At 34.5% G+C, this 21,254-nt stretch overlaps 2 long non-coding RNA genes across 2 annotated transcripts; one reads left to right on the top strand and one right to left on the bottom strand.

The window, feature by feature from the left end:
* The first annotated feature begins 3,273 nt into the window (after positions 1-3,273).
* LOC141390918 (uncharacterized) lies at positions 3,274-4,225 on the top strand. Its single transcript, XR_012409515.1, has 2 exons — positions 3,274-3,461; positions 3,532-4,225. It is a non-coding gene; the product is annotated as an uncharacterized lncRNA (long non-coding RNA).
* Positions 4,226-4,365: 140 nt separating this feature from the next.
* LOC141390919 (uncharacterized) lies at positions 4,366-5,358 on the bottom strand. Its single transcript, XR_012409516.1, has 3 exons — positions 5,039-5,358; positions 4,818-4,951; positions 4,366-4,756 (listed from the first exon to the last, which is right to left on the bottom strand). It is a non-coding gene; the product is annotated as an uncharacterized lncRNA (long non-coding RNA).
* Positions 5,359-21,254: the final 15,896 nt, after the last annotated feature.

The raw sequence follows: 21,254 nt of genomic DNA, 5'->3' as shown, positions 1-21,254 counted from the left end.
AGATTTGATTGTTGTTTGAAAACAAAAGTCCTTTGGAGGTAGCCAAAAAAACAGACGATTGTCCTTGCAGAAATTGTTGCCATAAATTGAGCACTTATTGGGCAACTCAATGGATTTTGTAGACAAAAGCTTTAACGATTAGATTTGTTTGATGCTATGAATGTTATTTATCTCTAACAATATATAATGATTGGTATCCCATAAATTTGTGTATTTTGATCCTTGATCCAAGTTTAAGACAGTTTACATTAGCCCTTAAGGTAAGGATCGGCCAAAAAAAGCGTATCTATAGGAATTTATTCCCCAACCAAATAATATTTGGAAGTCCTTAGGGTGCTAACCTTGTGTATGCAATCAATTTCGCTTCCATTCAAAAAATGTTTAAAACGTGAACGATTGAAATGTACTTTGAACCATTTAGTGATAGGCAGGTTGGGATTGCACTATGGTTGGTATACGTCGTAATATATTTTGCAATATAAACTTACGTTTTTCACTCAAAAATACTTCATTTAGGTTAGTTTCATTAGAAAACTGTTTATTATACGATGTAAAACCTAATAAAAATAATCTTAGGCCAACTTCAAGAGTTTGTCTTTAAATTTTCCTTCTCAACAAAGCGTTTTGAAAAATGTCTCATATGTGCCAATTATTCAATTATTCAAAAATGAACCATATAATCAATTCTGCGTGCAGTTAAGATGCTAAGGACCTCAAAACATCACTTGACTGGGAAATTAATGCCTTATAGATACGCTTTTTTAACCGATCCTTACGTAAAGAGTTAATGGAAACCGGCTTTAACTTGGCTCAAGGATCAAAATACACGAATTTCCGGGATACCGATAATTATATATTGTTCGAAATAACAGCCAGAACATCAAAAAACTCTAATCACTAAAGTTCTGTCTACAAAATCGATTGAGTTACCCAATAAGTGCTCAATTTATGGAAAAAATCGCTGCAAGGACAATCACCTGTTTTTAGGCTACCTCCAAAAGAACTTTTGTTTTCAAACAGCCATCAAATCTCATAAAATCTATTATATTCACTACTGTCAACAATTTTGATCTTAAACTCAACTAAAAATATTTTTATTGTCCTTTTTTTTCCGCACTCCTATTTTTTTGAACAACAAATTTGAAGGCGATTTATAATGTTGGTGTAAACAGTAAATAATTTAAAACAGATTACCACATTTCTGCTGATGAATTAACTGTTATGATGGCAACAATGTTAAATAAATTCAAAATAAACCAAAATGGGTAAGTTTAACCATGTTTAATCCACCATTTCCTTGGTATGAATGAGCACTCCTATTATTTTGAACACAGCTGTACATACTGAGTCCATCAGCACTAGCTTGAATTTATAGATGTTGCATTTATATTAAAGTAATTCAAAAATTGTATCTGCGAATGCAGATTGCAATTGATATGGTGAGTGTTTTCCGAAAACAAACGAAATCTATGGTGGTTAGTTAGTGTGGTAGCGGTGAGTAGTGGTGGTTGTTTAGGCTGTTGTGTTTTGTTGACACACAGTCAATGTGCGTGTAGATACGATGGAGGGGAGGAAAGACAAAAACTATAGAAGCGAATCCACCATATCTTTGTAGACAAAGCACAAAAACCGGTTTTGCCAGAAAATAGTGGTTAACGTAGGAGAAACTATGAAATTTATTTTTGTATTTTAGAAAAGCATTCATACTTTTGCAAAAATAGTATTGTGTGCATGAGTAAAGAAATTTGTCAATTCACTTTAAAAGTGGTACGTTCAAATTATGGACAACAAAAATTATGAACGGAATTAGTAAAAAAATTCATACTTTTGTTTTTTCTGTGTATACAGTACCGTGCAAAATAGTAGCAGTGCGAAACTGCTATGTACGATTATTGCAATAATACTGCTATAAATCCTTAAAGCAATTTAATTATCTGCATAAGGCGAATGGTTATAAGGTGCCAGACCTCACGGGCTAAAATATTTTACATTAATATGAAACTATTAAGAAACGTCATTAAAGTTTTATGCTCAGAAGGGTTTTTTCGTGTGCAAAATAATTGCAGTTCAAGTAAGCCAAGTAAAATGACCTTGTTAAAAGCTATTCATTTATAACTATTTAGAGTTGAAAAGTATTTTGGAATGAAAATAAGAAGGAATATAGACAATATATGTACAAATGCCTTTAGTGCATCACTGCAGCACAGATGGTCATAAATATAAAAATGTAAATTTTCCAAGGAAAAACTTACCACATAGTGGAATATATCGGTGGTATTTTCTCAAAAACAAGTGAGGCAAAGCAATAGTCGGGACGGGGCTGACTATGTGATACCCTACACCACAACCCCTTTGCATAAGCTTTTGACTGGTAAAATTCAAAATATAAAAATTGGAATAGCTTATCGCCTTTGCTTATAATGTCTTCATTAATACAGGTCAATTTTGTGGAAACGCATTCAAGTGCATCGTCAGTACAACTCAAATAAAACAAGTAAAAAAGCATTAAGTTCGGCCGGGCCGAACTTTTCATACCCTCCACCATAAAATATTCATTCCTGTCCCCAACTTTAAGTGAGTACGTTAAAATGTCAGATAATGTACATAAAATGCTTCATTCGGGAGGCCCTTTTTATGGTGCCTATATCTAACTGTTGACAATTTTTGGTGGGCTAGACATTGGGAGGTACTGTTATATAGGGGTTATAATAAAACATGGGCCTATGTTGACAGTTTTTGATGGGAGCCTTTAATGTCAAATACCTCCTAATTCGGTTAAAAAATTTAGCTAGAATCCTCAAAATATCGAAAATCGGTACATAACATGAGAACTTCAAATGTCATTAACAGCTAGTTCGGAGGTATCTGGGCTATACGAAAATATGAACTTAAATGAACAATTTTTGTTGCAGAATTTTTGTTGACTTTTAAATTTCAAATTACAGAAAGTTCGTCCAAAAAATAAAGCTAAGGTACGGAAAATCGGGAGGTTTGTTTTGGGGCTATACAAAAACATGGACCTACGTTCGGTTAAACATTTTAAGTAAAATCCTCAAAGTACCGAAAATAGGGAAGTATCGTTATATTCATGATACAATGATACAAGGTAACCTCACGCTCAGAGCTCACAGAGTTGTATTCGCTCTGCCGTCCCTTCATTGCCAACAAGAGTTTGACAAACTTTTTATGTATATGTTAAAACATACATACGTCAGGTTTATTTACATTTCAAATCTGAAAACAATTTAATTTAAAATTTTTAAATTTAAAATTTTCAGACCATTTGCAGTCGATTATGTCTTGTCTGTCCTCCCGTCTGAAGGATAAATCTCGAACGGATCTGCTGATGTGGTCCAAATATCGGTCTTCGTCATATTTTTTAAAAATGTTTAATCAATTTCGAGAATGGGGGAAATGTTTACTTCTTCCCCTATAAAGGTTGAAAGATTTTCGCTAAAATGGTGCGTACAATAACTTACGAGCAGATCAACAGATTTTGTCAAAAATTAATCCTCGCAATATTTTTTCCAGACATAGATTAAGGATGGACTATATCGAGGCAGTCCTTTGAGTACCTCCACACAAAGTTTTCGCTTAAGGGGTGTTCGAGAAACGTTTATAAATTTCGTGTGGTCCTGTTTACAGAGGTATGATGTGTTTCGTGATCAAGTCCATGCTTTCAGACGTACATTTTTGTTCAAGCCTTAACAAATCCTATTGCGACAAATATAAATGGCTGTTGGTCACAATAATTGAAAGAATTAGTGTCAAGCATCCTATTCGATATCGCAGTGATACAGAATTAATGCGAAGTATTGAAATCCACAGCGTCACTGATGCGCATTTTAAACGCAGAATACACACAAAATAAGCAACAGGAAGAAAACTGAGGTAGCTTTTGCAACGGTGTGCATTTTAAAGTACTTTTAAAAAGCATGTGCAACAACTGAAAAAAATCCTGCGGTGACAACCTAAAATGGCTGTTTGGCAAGACAACAATTAAAATGACTCCACAAGATCCAGCTTTTACAATCATGACTACAATAATATAGTATTTTTCCCTTGGGAAGGTTTTATTTTCTAAAGATAAAACAAACATACATAGATGTCAGTTTTTTAAGAAATATGTAAAACTTTAGTTAGTTATATATACCAATTCTTAAATTTTATACAGAATCATACATTCTGCTGCATTAAAAAATATATTCTAACAAAGTTTATAAAATTTCAAAAGTTTACATCTTCTTGGGGGTTTGCGGGCATCTTCTTTCTAGATTCAAAGACCTTCTGTAACATTTTAGCGCGGTTGGCAGCAGCTTTGCTGGCAACAACAGCAAAGTGGTTTTTAGCCAATTCAATTAACATTGGATTGAGACGACGAATACGGCCAAAGATCTTCTTGCGTGGGTCACGAAGTACCTGCGGATTTAAAATTGGGATACAAATCGGTGTTAGCAATCTTGGAATGAGGAAGCTTCAAGGTGGAACCACATTTGCAAAAAACCTTCATCTTTGTGGTATATGATAAGGGGTCCACGATGGCCACGTATGGTACCACTGCCCGCACGGAATCTTTGGGGTTTGTACACCTTTTGGATTCTAGCCCAGATTTTCAAGCACATGATTAAATTGGCAGATACATTAACCTCCAGCGGCGGAAATTCTTAGTAGAGGTAACCATTTTTTTATTTATATCGCCGAAGACCTTCCCCGTGTCCGCGACGAGTTTGCCAAGATTCCGTAGAGGTTTGATGATCTGCAACAAGGAACACATATGAATTTAAGCAATTCATCATCACTCCAACCCATTTACTTACCGGGTTCTTGCTGTCATCATTATGCGCATTATGCTTGCTGTTGGTTGCGAAACGCTTTTGGTATCAGGTCAATCAATTGGTGTATTCGTTGACGGCATGTAAGCAAAAGTTTCTTTTCCTCCATTTGTTCATTGCTTTTCGAGTGTATCCCGAGGAGCGTGATACAGAAAAACACGTATTATTTTAAGGATTTTTCACAGAATTTCTTTTTGAACGCTTACCATCTTTCTTGACAATTTTCCCATAATTATTGCGTTCTGCAGCCCTGAATTGCATTAACAAGAAAAAGCGCGAAAAAAAACTTAATGCGAATTCTTCCGAAATTGTGCCAAAGATTGTCGCATCATCACTTAATTGGAATTTATTTGTTCCAATAAAAATTATATACATACATACACACTAAATAAAATAAAATGTAAATAAACAATTGTTGTTGTCATTGCCATACAATAACAAAAACAACTTTCATTTCGTTTCGAATGCATGGTTGTATTTGGCAGCTCAAGGACGGGTTTTTCAAATGAGATTACCTTCTTATTCTGCCATGCGTTATATTGGGGCTATGTTGAAAATTGTTGATGCAGATGTGTGGTGACCACTACAACCTTCAAATGTCAAATTACAGTTAGTTCTGTTAAAAATTGTAGCTAAAATTGCCAAATTACTGAAAATTGGGAGGTACCGTTACATGGGAGCTATATCCGAACATGGACCTATGTTGACAATTTTTGATGGAGAGGTGTTGTGACCACTAAGAACTTCAAATGTCAAATTACTGCTTGTTCGGTTTAATATTGTAGCTAAAATCATCAAATTACTGAAAATCGGGAGGTACCGTTATATGGGGGCTTTCTTGACAATTTTTGGTGGAGAGGTGTGGTGACCACTAAGAATTTCAAATGTCAAATGTTCAAATTACAGATAATTCGGCTAAAACTTGTTGGTAAAATTCTCAAAATACCTGAAATCGGGCGGTAACGTTATATGGGGGCTATTCCAAAACATGGACCTATGTCCACTAGTTATATAAGTTTATTGACATTTAAGAACCCTAAATGTCAATTGATAGCTAAATCGGTCTGAAAATGTAGATAAAAACGTCAAAATGCCGTAAATCGGGGGTACCGTTATATGGGGGCTATACCAAAACTTGGACCTAGGTCCACAGCTTTTGTTATATAAGTTTAGTTACACTTAAGAACCCTAAATGTCAAATTATAGCTATATCGGTCTGAAAATGTAGCTAAAAACGTCAAAATACCGTAAATCGGGGGGTACCGTTATATGGGGGCTATACCAAAACGTGGACCTATGTCCACAAGTTTTGTCACATACGTTTATTGACATTTAAGAACTTCAAATGTCAAATTATAGCTAAATCGGTCTGAAAATGTAGCTAAACCCGTCAAAATACCGTAAATCGGGGGGTACCGTTATATGGGGGCTATACCAATACGTGGACCTATGTCCACAGCATTTGTTATATAAGTTTACTGACTTTTAAGAACCCCAAATGCCAAATTATAGCTACATCGGTCTGAAAATGTAGCTAAAAACGTCAAAATACCGCAAATTGGGGGTACCGTTATATGGGGGCTATACCAAAACGTGGACCTATGACCACAACTTCTAATTTATAAGTTTATTAACACTTAAGAACCCTAAATGTCAAATTATAGCTACATCGGTCTGATAATGTAGCTAAAAACGTCAATATACCGTATATCGGGGGGTACCGTTATATGGGGGCTATACCAAAACGTGGACCTATGTCCACAAGCTTTGTGATATATGTTTGTTGACACATAAGAACCCTAAATGTCAAATTATAGCCAAATCGGTCTGAAAATGTAGCTAAAAACGTCAAAATACCGTAAATCGGGGGTACCGTTATATGGGGGCTATACCAAAACGTGGACCGATATAGCCCATCATCGAACTTGACCTGCCTGCAAACAAAAGACGCATTTTCCCAAAATTTCAGCGTCCTATCTCTATTTTTGTGGATGCTAGAGTGATTACCACAGACGGACGGACGGACGGACGTGCTCAGATCGACTTAGAATTTTACCCTGATCAAGAATATATATACTTTATAGGGTCGCAAATGAGTATTTCAATGCGTTACAAACGGAAAAACAAACTTAATATACCCTCCATACTATGGTGGAGGGTATAAAAATGGTATAGTACGATGTACGCCATCCACCAATAGGCTTATTTCTCTGTGAGACACCCATCAACCTCCAAAATTTCGTGAGGATCTGATCAAAATTCCGACCTGTAGTGTGATTGCACAAAAAATGGAAAAAGGGATGCATTACCGACTATTCCTATATCTCTGTTGTTTGACCACCTACCTATTGTCTACTTTTCTTGCCAGGTTTTGCTTTCGGTATACATACCTCTTACAGAAGCAGAGATATTCGCTATGAAATGAAACGTTGACCTTTTCTCCAAATAAGTTTTTTCACATTCCGAATTAACAAAATCAATAGGTTTCTTCCTCTGTGGGATCCCCATTAACACCCAAAATTTCGTGACGATCCAATCAAAATTGCGACGTGTAGCGTGATTACAAAACAAATTGAAAAATTGAATGTATTACCGACTATTGCGATATCTCTGTTATTTGGCTACCTACGCCAACCTACTTTGCATCATTGTTATGATAGGATTTTCTACGTTCATATTCAGACTTAGCTTTTGGAAGGTCCCCAACCAAAGCTGTGATATTCGTCATTATTATTAAAATCGCAAAAATGAACAGTTGGGTTTTATTAGCGGCTATTGCGATATCTTCGTTGTATGACGACCTACGTTACATCGTTGCAAAGGAGATATTTTCTACTTTCATTAGCAGGTTTTGCTTTTGATATACTTCTTATAGAAGTGGAGATATTAAACGAACATCACCAAAATCAATAGGCTTTTTCCCTTCCCATCAACACCCAAAATTAGGTGACGATCGGATTGAAATTTCGACCTGTAGCGTGATTACAAGGTTTATATGGACAGACGGACACACATAGCCAGCTCGTCGAGACATTCATTTTGATATATATACATATGTATGGGTCTAACTTATAATAGTGGTGTAGGGTATAATTATTTGTTATGGTCGAAAATCGTGCTAAGTATCCTCAAAGCAACTAACATCCATAGTACGGACACTATTTTTGGACATGACCTTAGTTTTTGTCATGGTGGAATATCACTATGTTTACATTTACGAAATCCACTCGATTTCAACTGTCAATTCCATTTCTCAAACGTCAAATGAAATCCAGTCGATTTTAGATGGGGTTTCATTTGACGTATAGGCAAAGGAATTGACAGTTGTAATCGAGTGGATTTCGTAAATGTAAACAAACGTCAAATTTGCTCACAATAATGCATTACTGTGAATTGCTTGTTTACATTTTGTATGTGATTTTATTCACAATAATGCATTTTGACAACTGGTATGAAGATCAGCTGTTTTTGGCGTTACACCTCATTATTCCACCATGGTTTTTGTTATCCAGAACTAGAGCTACAAGATCCAAAAATGAATATCAAATCGGATTCGGAGATATGAAACCATCAACTTATAAATAGACATCGGATTTTGCATATTTGCATATTTTTTTAATAATTAAGAAACGAAGATTCTGATTTGACCAAAATTCGATTAAAAAAAACTGAATTCAATAACAGAGTCATATTGTGAATTTTGGTTGCATATTCGCATATTTTGAATATGCATAAAATATGATAAATATGCAGAATATGCAACCAATATGCTAACAGTTTTTGGCCGAAAATCGTCATAAAATTTTGTTAATCATATGATTAGCTTTTTGAAATATCAGTGTGCGAGTCGCAGCCACATCAAAAACACAACAGAAAAAAAACATAAAATCCGTCTTCAATATGTCTGCATCCAAAAAAAAAGTGCACTCAGTAATCTTTATTTTATGCTCTTCTAGTTATACCCTCCACCATAATATGGAGGGTATAATTAAATTTGTCATTCCGTTTGTAACACATCGAAATATTCATCGGAGACTTTAAAGTATATATATTTTTGATCAGAGTAAAATTCCAAGTCGATATGACCATGTCCGTCTGTTGAAATCAAGATACAGCTCGCAATTTTTAAGATAGAGCTTTGTACTTTGGTATAGAAGTTTCTACTACTCCTAGGATGTTTGGTATTGCAAATGGGCTATATCGGTCCACGTTTTGATATAGCCCCCATAGAAAGGTACCACCCGATTTTCGGTATTTTGAAGGTTTTAGCTTCATTATCACACCGAAATTGCTGAAATTTGGTACTTAGTCTTAGTTGGGGTTATAAAACTTTCCCCCAGAATTTTGTTTGTATGGGTACACGCCTTCATATAGCCTCCATAGAACGGTACCTCCCAATTTTCGGTATTTTAAAGGTTGTGGCCTTAATATTCCTCGGAAATAGCTGAAATTTGGTATTTAGTCTTCGTCGGGGGTATTCAACTTCCCCCTCTGAATTTGTCGGTATAGATCCACGCCTTCGTATAGTCCCCATAAAAGGTTACCTCTCGATGTTCGGTATTTTGAAGGTTATGGCCACAATAATCCATTGAAATGGCTGAAATTTGGTATTTAGTCTTCGTTGGAGGTATACATTTGTTGGTATAGGTCCACTCCTTAATACAGCCCCCAAATTTGGTCTTCGTTGGTGGTATAAAACTTTCCCCCAAGTTTTGTTGGTATGGGTCCACGCCTTCATATAGCCCCCATAGAACGGTACCTCCCGATTTTCGGTATTTTAAAGGTTGTGGCCTCAATGTTCCTCCGAAATGGCTGACATTTGGTATTTACTCTTCGTTGGGGGTACAAAATTTTCCCTCAGAAATTTGTCGGTACAGGTCCACGTCTTCATATAGCCCCTATAGAACGGTATCTCCCGATTTTCGGTATTTTGAAGGTTGTGGCCTCAATATTCATCCTAAGTGGCTGAAACTTGGTATTTGGTTTTCGTTGGGTGTATTGAACTTTCCCCGATTTTCGGTATTTTGAAGGTTATGGCCACAATAATCCATTGAAATGGCTGAAATTTGGTATTTAGTTTTTAACCAGCAATCGAATAACAATTTAAAAAAATCTTTAGCTTTATCATGCTTTTACTTATTTTTATTCATTTACGCGGTGATAGCGTCCAAGTATTAACTTTTTATCCACATATTTGAGCTTTGTTCAAAATCACTCCGTTTGGACCAACTATAGTCATATTTTGTAGTGTACTTACTAGAATAGTTCGCGAATTATAATAGTGAGAACCTTGGCTTTATCTGTGTTATTTTTTTTCTCATCTATCTATTATATATTTGAGCTTGGTGATAAGTGACTGACTGACACATCATCAACGCCCAGCCAAAACGGCTAAAGCTAGGAGCTTGAAATTTTACCAGTGGGTCACTGTTGATCACCGACGTAGCCAGGGGGAGGGCCCGGGAGGCCCGGGCCCCCCCCCCCCCGTAATGATTTTCATTCCCATAGGATATTAGCTTATATTACACATTTTTTAATTTTTGAGTAAAGTATTTGGAGGAAGTATTAAAGAGAATTATTTAACTACATTGTTATACTTATTGTCCATTATATTTGAAAGTATAAAAATAATGAAATGATTGAAAGTATAAAAATTTAGCAATTTTCTGCATAGTTTTTGTTAAGTTTTAAGGTGTTGTTTAAGCGTTTAATCGTAATTTTTGGCTGACAGTAAGAGTTACGGAATTCTGAAGAAGACGTTTATTTGTGTTTATTGAACGTTTGTAGGATATTACGTCAAAAATTTGGCTTATACACAACATCTAGAAAAAAACATCCTAGCGATCTTTTGTTTTTGAAATTTTTGATTACAGCAATTCATAAATAAAAGATAAAATAAAGATTAAATCGTTGCTTAATTTTTGTGGTTATAACCATTTTTTATGAAATAATTTCTGACACTGCGGTGTCGTCCGTTGAGATTATTTGAAACTGGTCTCTTGCTACAAATTAGTAAATGTCTATTTTACAAAAAAGGATTTTTCTGTCGTATTTTTATGTTTTGTTCGACCTTTCGAATGTTAATAAAATCATGATTATTGAGTTCGAGGTCAATGTTTTTATTTTATTTTTTGCATATTATTTCTAATATTTCGAAATTACATTGAATTTCATCTTCAGGGATTTTTCTTTGTGTCAGGACTTTGTGACGACAAACGAAATAAAAAAACTGATCGGAAACAGATTCTTCTTCGTCAAAATCTCAACAAGTATCAGTCGACTTTGCTGACAGGAATATACCATGAGCCTGTGTGAACTGAAACTTTCATCTATAGACAGATCGAATAGCGGCTACACAACCAAAATCCTTTAACCCAAAGCTATGTATTAGCCGATTTTCAGAATTGTGTAGCCATTTTCGGACGTATGAACTTGCCAACAAAATATGGATTTTATCATTGATCACAAGTGTTGCGGAGGAGGTACCTGAAGAAATGGACCGGGCCGACATAGTTCATTTTGAAAGTAGATCTTATTTTGCGAGTCATTCCTTTTAAAAGTTATTGCGCCAACCAGCCATTTCAGTTCTTCACAGTACAATTGTCACAAACACAAGGAATGCCTTCAGTAAAAATTTCAAAGGATCCTCGAACAGACCTTAAACTGCACTAAACAACTATTTTCAAGGTTTGTGAGGGATGTACCCAGTATGGTCCATTTTCGAGCTAAAACTAAGTTTGTACAAAATATTACTTAATCCAAAGTTTGGACCAAATCTTGAAATTTGGGGGAAAATACCAAAAGAAGTAGGCCGAAAATCACCAACTTCGAACTTTATATAAGGCTCGCAGAAATATTGCGATAAACAAAGCCGTGATTTTGAACTTTGTGAATTAGGAAACAAAAGAAAAGGTCCTCAGCATTCCATGTAAACAAAAAACAAACAAACAACAATTTTGTCGAGGTCTTAGCGTTGTACGCCACTGCCAATCTATCATATCAACAAACTTCTAAATATGATATCAACAAAATTTCCGAAATGGAAGGCATTACAATTCATGTATGTATTGAGAAAATGATTCCTAGACAAGGCACTAGGTTGACTTGATAAAGAAAAAGATTTCATATCTACAAATTTGTAAAAATGATTGTATAAATAGAAGTTATCAAAATCAGCCTTTGTCATCTAGCCATTTCACATTCAAATATGCCTGATGAGCTGACTTAAACCACCAGCGAAACGATCGTAGCATATTGGTTGGGTGTATGGTACTTCGCTAGAATTAATTTTTCAATAGAAACTCCTTAGGCCATGTTAGCTCGATTAATTCAATTAATTAATTGAAAAATTAAATGTTAAGAATTTTCTATGGTTTTCCGATTGTATTACCTTTCTTTTGGTCTTACCGAAGTGATATCACTGTATTACATAACATTAACTGTAGTTGTGGTATTTTTGATAAATGATACATCCAAAAATATATGCGATTATTAATATATCCATTGTTTTGAACACATATTAATTCTGATACATTGTCAAAAAAGTTCTGAAAGCAAGGGGAAGTTGGCCAATAATTCTTACGTCATTTTAATTAAAAAATAGTAATGAAAATTATTTTATCAGTAATATAAGTCTAAAATAAGGTTAACATCATTGCTAAATAAGAAATTTTCGCTAACATGAACTTTCAAAATTTTGGTCAGGTGGGCCCCCCCGAAATGAAATCCTGGCTACGTCCCTGCTGTTGATGCAAATGTGCGAGATAAGGCCGGGTTTTAGAAAATTCGTCCTGGAACCACAAAAAATAACAACAACAAAAATCCTTATTTTTCATTATTATTACGTACTTATTCACTTAGTTGGCCCTCTGCAAGACATGTGTCAAATTAACAATGCTATAACTTCTTGATACCGTAAACGATCACACATAATTTCAAATTTTGTAGTTTACTTCTAGGCGCACTTATTTTATCGTAAACCACTAAATAATAGAAAGACAAAACATTTGTTATCTTCCATTGCAACAGATGTCGCAGTTGGTGATAATGGTATAAACATCAATTACGCAAAAAATACAAACCGATCCTGATTTTGTTTTCACATAACAGGTGTCGCACAAAAGATTTTCATTCGTTAAAATCCAGTTAGAAAAAATGATTACAAACGATGCATTTGTAAAAATTTTGATTTTCAATTTAAAATTAAAACAAAAATTCTTTCAATAAATAATATGCCTGTCTGCGTACTCGATAATTTGTAATAATTATTACAAATGTTTCCAATTTCGACAGTTGTATAAAAGAAAAGTTGCTGAAAAAATTGTTTCAGCAACATTTAGTAAGTAAAAAGACACACCTAATGTTGGGTTTGTTGAACAAATGAGTTGCTGTTGAAGACAACATTAGGGGAATAAATTCAGAAATCGGTCAGAAATAACAACAACTAAAAACTGTATGGACCTGACTTTTTGGTAATAACTAAATGTTTGCAAATCAATGAAAGTGCAATAAAATTGTGCATATTACCACGATTTATTTGCAATTAAGAATTTTATCAATTTCAAAATCTGTAATTTGAAGAAATCGCAAAATAATAAAGAAATCAATAATAGGCCCCAAACACAAAAGATTGGTACTGTAATTGAAAACGATTTTGGAGTATGTGTGTTACGTGAAAAAGGCAGAAAAGTATTACATAACAAGTATTCATCACGAAGGGTTAGGAAAAAGTTCTCTCCCCGCAAAATATAAAGCAACGAATCAGATTTGCTACTAAGAAGGTTTCAAGCCCGTTAAAGTACTTTGATGACGTTATATTTTCTGATGAGATGAAAATTATGTTGCACTATTGCGACGGAACCCAAAAAATATGGCGCAACCCTCTCACAGCCCTGGAAAATAAAAATGCAATACATACTGTAAAGTTCGGAGAACTGTAATAGTACGTTTATATATAACCGGATTTAACAAACCCACTGGGTTTCAAATGTCAATTCCCTTGTATATACGTCAAATAAATCCTCATTATGAAGGTTAACCCTTCAAAAGGCTATAATATAAACATGGCCTAAGTTATGGTATGGGCATAGACAAATGAAGTGTATAGACAAAGGATTACTCATGTTGGGTGCTGTCAACAGACTCAAACCAAAATACTCAACATTTTTCGAAGTCGATTTTTGAGAAAAATTGCCAGATTTTCTTTTACATCTGAGTATGTAGATTTCGTCAAAAACTAACCCCATACAGTTTTTGTTAGAACAAAATGTTTTTAAAATTGTGTTTTTAATTGAGTTGTTCTGAAAACGAAATCGATGTTAACAAATGAATCGTATAGACAAAGGATTACTCATTCGATTTGTTCCTAGGTTTTACCATTTTTGAGATTTAGCAGTTCAGATCACAGTTTTAGGTTATTTGTTAGGTTTTCGCGAGTTTGCTTGAAAACGGCAAGTATTATCAAAATGGGACTTATAGTTGTGAAAATTTCGTAATTTTTTCCTGGGTTGTACCATTTTTGCGATATATAAGTTAAAGTAGGGAAATTGCAGTCATGACATTGTTTCATATGGAGACGATACAGTCAGTGAATTTTCCTAATCTGAACATCTATATCTTAAAAATGGTAAAACCTACAAAAATATCATAAAGGACAACTTTGTAGAGAATTTTCGATGCTACAACAATTTCTTTTAATGTTGGTTCAAGAGCACCGCATCATGTTATATGCTGTTAACCGACCCAAACAAAAATACTCAACGTTTTTCGAAGGTGATTTAAAAAATGCAATATTTTCATTTATACATTTATCTGAGGATGTAGATTTCGTCAAAAACTAACCCCATACCGTTTTTGTTTAAACAAAATATGATTACAATTGTATTTTTAATTCAGTTGTTCTGTCAACAAACTCAATGTTAATAAAATTGGTGCGAGCAGTTCTTTGTCTATACAATCCGTTTTTCTGTGGCATGGGGTTGTATATAAAGCAAGGGCTTTGGTAAAATACGGATTTCGGAGGAAACATTGAAAAATTATTTAATCGACAACGTCAAAATTGGGTTTTTGGACACTGAAAATTATAAATTATAATATAAATACAAGACACTCTAGACAGACGTAAGTCTTATTTACGTAGGATTTAGTTGTTATACAACTACAACGAAGACATCGACACTAAAGTCCAAAGACCAAATATTAACCCCATTGAAAATTTATGGGTTCATCTGAAGACAGAAGTCGGGAATAAGACAGCCCACTAATATGAGAGACTTAATAAAGATCAATGGCACAAATACCAATAAAATATGAAATTTCGAATTGTATTTTTAAATCCCAGGCTGTAATTGATACCCAAAGTAGGTATACGTTGTATTAAGACCAACTTTTCCTGAAAGTCCCGATACGATAAATGTTATACAAATAAAATTTGTATAACATTTAGATAACTAAAACAGTCAAATGTATACATTTTTCGCAGAATACTTTCTTCGGACATCCTCAATGTTCATGTGAAAAAGAATGACAAAAGTCGACCAACCCTAAATATGTACATACAAAATGTATATGAAAAGTTTCAACACATATGTAAAAACATATCGTGTAAAGTATCCATTGCATATTTAAAATTACAACGAAAATAAATACATTTGTGCTGTGCAGAAAAATTGCAATACATTTACTTTACAGTGAAAAAAATCTGCGTTTTTGAATAATGATTATTGAATGATTATAGTATAGTAGATTTCTATTAACGCTAAATATTTTTATTTTGTCGCATTTATTATCCTATCCGAGTTAATATTTATGATGGTCGCAATTTTGACCAAAGGACTATAGCTATTGCTTTTGACGAGAATCAGTTGAGATTTGGATATAGCTCCCATATATTCTCCCGATTCCGTATATTCTATCCACCAAAGAACTATTTTATAACAAATGTGTAATGAAATCGGTTCAGTAGTGCGATTCACTAACTAATTTTGTGAGTTACCGACAATTGTCGGTAAAATTAAAATGCTTATAATTTTGGTAATTACCGATGTTTTTCGGTAAGTAAGCGATGAATAAAAAGCAGTCGTAAGGTTATACCGATAGCAACAGTGTTGTCAACTTTTATTTGAACTTTTCATTTATAATTTTGCGTTTTAATTTTACCGATTTTTGTCGGTAACTCAAAAAATGTGTTAGAGAATCGCACTACAGATTTGGATATAGCTCCATACATTTGAATTCCGAAGTCCCGGTCCATACTAGAGTGATTTCATTGAAAAATTTGCATGAAATTATGCGTCTCTAGATCGACTTCCATAGTAGAGTAAAATTATAAAATTGCTGTAGTGGGGAATTCGATTTAAGAACGCCTAGTTTCATGGCACTAATTACTGCTTGATATGTTTAAGACATTGTCATTGTTTGCACTTATTTGTAATGCCAATAATACTGTAAGTGAGCAGATAATCGAGACATGTTAAATAAAATACTGCTTAGTGTAGTACAATTCAACTGCTTTGCCCCTCCGAGGAACATTGAAGTGACGGTTGAGCTAAGTACTTTCATTACTAAAGGGATTAAGTTATGCCATATTCGAAGTAGTGTAGGGTACCAAATGTTAAAGGAATATGTAGTTTTAACAATAGTCGTTGAGAATATAGTTTAAAAAATACTACGGCCCACATTTTTTGAAAACAAAATTTTGCCGTTGATAGCTTCTAGCTACTTCTACGCGGCATCAATAAAGCAAAATTAACACAAATCGATTAATCCATTTATGTATTTCTATTTGAAAACCACAGGTATGATTTTTAGAAAGAATATGTGGTAAAACCTTAAACTGTCTTACTTTACTGGATAAAGAATTTGTAAATAGGAACGGGTGAAACTATACTCTGCATTTTAATTTATTAATTTATTATCCTCCTTTATATTCGTGTGAATTCTCCGCTAACGAAGTAGCGGGCACTTGCTAGTATATATATAAAGTTTTGTATTTTTAAACAAAAATCCTTAAACATTTTAGAGTACGTTTATAATAACAAAACCAATGGGGTTCAAATTGACGAGCATTTTAAATAAATCCTTATAAAGAAGGTTATCCATTCAAACAGCTATAATATAATCAGCCTATTACATTTCCTAATATTAAAATAAACGCATGTATGGCACACTACAGGTGTATTATTATTTTTTTATTGATATAACAATGAACGGAAAAAATGAAAAAAAAATATGCAGTACTGTAACAGACCAATTGTAATCGGCTAAGGTCTTTTGCATTGCACTAAACGAACAACATCCAGTAAACGAACAACATCCAGTACATGGCAGAACTACCAGGTAGTGGTATCACACCAGCTGATCGAATATGAAAAGTCAAATCCCTTTATAAAAAAATTATTTTTGTTGTAATTTCCCCAACAACATAAAGAAAGTTTTGACATATTCAAAATTTTACGATGCCACTACCTGGGTAATTGTGCCATGATCCAGTAACAATTTGCACAAATTTTGAGTAAACGAACACACATAACAACTGTCTTCAAATACAACTCTGATTTACTAACACATACATACATTTGTCGTATGTCTCCCAGCTGTCCATCATTTTTTCAGAGACAGCAGGGTTAGCAATTTTTTGACATTTTTGTAAAAAAGAAGTGAAACGATAATTGAAATGTGTTTGTTGGAGGAGATCATCATTTAAATGTTTTGTGTTTTATGTCGATTTGTTGTCCATTTTATTTTTTATAAATTATTATATTTATTGGGTCTTAAATCTTATTATTGTATTTGAAATTATTTGAAATTTATTAATTATTCATTTATATATTTTATTCGACCCACACTAATGTTCTATTTGTTCGTCCCACCCTAATGTGTGTAGTACTTGTACTTATTCCCTTTTGTGTCGTGTCCGTCGCAACGAGAAACAACAACAACAATGCCTACACAGCTTAGGCATTTGTCTGTTATTAGTTTCGTCGTCCGTTTTGTGTTGGATGGGCAATCACAACAACGACACTTCTTCTTCTTTTATTTGCCCATCCGTTGTTCGGATATAAGCGATCATACATTAAATAGTTTTACAATAAAAGAATTACATTTCAATTTACATTTAAATTTTTTTATTTATAAAGTCGGCAGTTCTCTGTTTTTGGCCGCCCTGAACAAGTTCCTTTCATCGTCGTAGCCAGTCCAGTCTTGAATATTCTTTAACCAGGAGAGTTCTCTTCTTCCTCTGCTGGGCCTTCCTTCAATTTTCCCTTTAAGAATCTTTTGGATGAGTTGGTATTTGTCATTTCTCATTATGTGTCCAAAATAAGAGATTTTTCGATTTTTTATTGTTTTAATCAATAGTCGATCCACGTTCATTCTTCTTAAGACTTCATTGTTCGTTATTCGAGCGGTCCAGGGTATTTTTAAAATTCTTCTATATATCCACAATTCAAATGCCTCTATCTTTTTTTCATCTTTGGCTTTAATTGTCCATGTCTCCGCTGCATATAGTAGTATGGACCATACGTAACATTTCACAAATCTGATTTTGGTTTGAATTCCGATATCATGGCTTGTTAGTAGCTTGTTGTATTTATAAAACGTTCCTCTGGCCATCTCTATTCGACATCGAATTTCATGTGATACGTCCCATTTGTCATTTATCAAAACCCCCAAATATTTGAACGTAGTTACTCTTTCAATTTCTGTATTGTGAATTGTCAGCGATGTGTTATTATAGATGTTCTTTCTGCTGATAATCATGTATTTTGTTTTTGTGATGTTAATTTTAAGCCCATATAGTTCGCTTACGGTTGTAAGTTTGTCTAATGCTTTTTGTAGGCCATTTATACTGCTTGCTAGGATTGTCGTGTCGTCTGCATATCGTATGTTATTTATTAGAACCCCATTTGTTCGTATTCCACTTTTCTCATTTTGCAAGGCCTCTGTAAATATTTTTTGGGAGTAAATATTAAATAAAAGTGGCGATAATATACATCCCTGTCTGACGCCCTTCGATATGCTGATTTCGTCGGTGAGTTCGCCGTTAACATCAATACATGCAGTCTGGTTCCAATACAAATTTTTTATACATTGAATTTCTTTTCCATCTATACCGATTGATACAAGTATATCAATAAGTTTATGGTGCTGGACTGTATCAAAAGCTTTAGCATAATCTATGAAACATATAAAAACATCTTTTTGCACATCACGGCAGTTTTGGATCAGCGAGTGTATGCTGAGTAGAGCTTCTCTGGTACCCATTCCTTCTTTGAAACCAAATTGTGACTGGCCCATATGGAGTTCGCATTTTGCATAAATTCTTCTATGAATAATTCTTAGGAAAATTTTCAAGACGTGGTTCATTATACTTATAAGTCTGTATTCATCGCATTTCTTTGCATTTTTCTTCTTCGGGATGGTTATGAAGATTGATTTTAGCCAGTCTTGTGGGTATTGGCCGGTGTCATATATATAATTAAAAAGAGTAACTAATATATCAACGTTTTCTCCATCTATTAATTTAAGAATTTCGGAGGGTATTTCATCAGGACCAACAGCTTTTCTGTCCTTAAGAGAAGCAATTGCGTATTCGACTTCACATTTGTTTATTTGTGTTCCTGTCAGGGCGGGTTGATTAAAATCATAGGTTGACCTCTCGTCATCTGTAAAAATTCTAGTGACGTAATCTTTCCAAATTCGTTTTCTCTCTGATGTTTCAAATGCGGCAATATTATTTTCGTCTAATAATATTCCCGATGATGAATGCCTGTATATTCCTGCAGCTTCTTTTAACTTTTTGTGTAAGTTAAAATCATCATGTATGTTTTGCAGCATTTCAATTTCTTGGCACTTCTGTTGTAGCATTGCATTTTTTGCTGTTCTGGTAGCATTTCTAATTTCTTTGTTAATTTCCCAGTATCTTTCAAAGTTGGTGTTTCGATATTTATTTCTTCCTTGACGAAGCTCTCTTATTTCGTCAGTAATCCATTCTTCTTGTTTTTGTTGGGTTTGATTTCCTAAGTTGTTCTTTGTAATTGTGTTAATTTTGTGTTTTATATTGTTCCAAATATTTTCGAGGTCTTCTCTGCGATGTTCTCAAGTGTGGAATTTACTCGCTCTTTTATGTCTCTTTTTATTGAGGGGTCTTTAAGTTTATCTACGTTAATCTTTGGCCTTCGATTTTTTCTCGTTTTTCGGACGGCAGAAATTTTAATTTTTAAATTGGCCAACAAGAGGTTGTGGTCAGACGGATCGTCTGCTCCTGGGAACGTCGTGCATTTTGTTACACTTGTACAATATCGGCTGTTTATTATTATATAGTCGATTTGATTCCGTATAATGTTGTCCTTATTGTCTCTTGGAGATTTGCAAGTGTATAGCCTTCTTGGGTGTATATGAAAAAGGGTATTTGTGACTGTCATTTTATGTGCTTGACAGAATTCTACTAGTCTGTCTCCTCTATCGTTTCTTGTTCCCAGTCCATATCTTCCTGTAATGCCACGTATTTCATCATTTCCGACTTTTGCATTGAAATCACCTTGTATTATGGTTATTTCGTGCGGCTTTGTCATTTTTAAGAGCTGTTCTATTTCATGGTAGAATTGTTCAATTTCCTCCGAACTTGAATCAGTTGTTGGGGCATAAACTTGTATAATATTTATATTAAGTGGGCTAGCATCAATTTTAACAAGCATAGTTCTGTCTGACATCGGAACATATCCAGCAACACATGCAGCTATACCGTCTTTCATAATAACTGCAACGCCTTTTCGGTGATGTCCATCTTTATTCCCTGAGTGGTATACTACATGAGTATTTTCTGACTTGAAATCTCCACAGTCTTCCCACCATGTTTCACTTATTCCAAGTATATCTATATTGAGTCTTTTCATCTCACTTATGGTGTTATTAAGCTTTCCGATTTCAAAAAGACTCCTTACATTCCATGTTCCGATTTTTAGGTTATGTTTGGTTTTACCTCCGGGGATTCTTAGCACCCTCGTTTGGCCGGAGACTGAGGGCCGTGCGTTATGTATTGTAGGCTTCATAATGTATGATTTTCAAGGAAGAGTACTTCAGTGGTTTCCCGTTGCCTTCTGAAGGGTTTATAGTTTTCCTTCTGTGTTCAGCCGATCGATTCGGGTCAGACGCTGTTTACAGCCGCCCAATGTGGATACAGTCGCTGTTGTGTAAGTTTTTCGCTGTGCAGAAGCCGTAGTTGTGGATTCCACAGCGCCTTCTGTATTTCAAATGCAGCCATTCCAGCTGTCTCAGCCTCTGCCTGCCATTTGTACTAAGGGACCAGCTGCCGACCCTTAGGCTAGATTTTGGTCACCCCCGGGTATTTTATTTCCCCGATGTCCGCCATAGAAATTTATGATGAACGTTCCCCAATTCGCCAATGGGAGGGTCCCGATGGAG

Source organism: Musca autumnalis, unplaced genomic scaffold, assembly GCF_047663935.1.
Source record: "Musca autumnalis isolate F117 unplaced genomic scaffold, ASM4766393v1 scaffold_1, whole genome shotgun sequence".
Lineage (NCBI taxonomy): Eukaryota > Metazoa > Arthropoda > Insecta > Diptera > Muscidae > Musca > Musca autumnalis.
Note: the sequence above shows the minus strand (reverse complement) of the source record. Positions and strands in the feature narration are given on the sequence as shown.